This window comes from Rhipicephalus microplus, chromosome X (genome assembly GCF_043290135.1).
Source record: "Rhipicephalus microplus isolate Deutch F79 chromosome X, USDA_Rmic, whole genome shotgun sequence".
In the NCBI taxonomy this organism is placed as follows: Eukaryota; Metazoa; Arthropoda; class Arachnida; order Ixodida; family Ixodidae; genus Rhipicephalus; species Rhipicephalus microplus.
In genome coordinates, this window is record NC_134710.1 from 167,536,921 (window position 1) to 167,537,507 (window position 587).

General features: G+C 45.0%; 1 non-coding gene across 1 annotated transcript; it reads right to left on the bottom strand.

Moving 5' to 3' along the window:
• Positions 1-276: 276 nt before the first annotated feature.
• TRNAT-CGU (transfer RNA threonine (anticodon CGU)) lies at positions 277-348 on the bottom strand. Its single transcript has one exon. It is a non-coding gene; the product is annotated as a tRNA-Thr (tRNA).
• Positions 349-587: the final 239 nt, after the last annotated feature.

The following is a 587-nucleotide window of genomic DNA, read 5'->3' on the forward strand; positions in this document are numbered from 1 at the left end:
TTCGGGTGACGAAGCGCTCAACTGTTTCGCTCTACTGCCCAGCCTATTTTAACACCATAGCAATGCACAGATAATTATTATAAACGTGGTCCCTGTCTTTGCTGGCGTGTCAGAAGCCGGCCGGCATTAACTCCATTCCGTCCGATTACGGCCTATCCGGCACAACTGCACTCTATTTGGCTCAATGAGAGTACATTACTTCAGAATTCTGAATAAGAAATTGATCATAAGCTCTCGTCAAAACAAAATTTAGAAAACGAAAAAAAAAAAAAAAGCTGCCGCCAGTGAGGTTTGAACTCACGACCCCTGGTTTACGAGACCAGTGCTCTACCACTGAGCTATAGCGGCGCACGTGCCGCGTGCTCTTTAGAACAGTAGTCAAACAATTACACGTAGTTTTTTTACTTTTTCTAGCTTTTTTGGTTCTGGCAGAGTCAATTGACGCAGCTATACCGCCAATATTTCCCCTAGAATCTCGGAAACGTAACCAATACAGCTCATTCTTGGGGGAATAGTTCTTCAATGATCCACAGTGCAATTCACACGTTTGCGGAGGTCATGGAGGTAGCAGCATAGGTGTTCTGCGG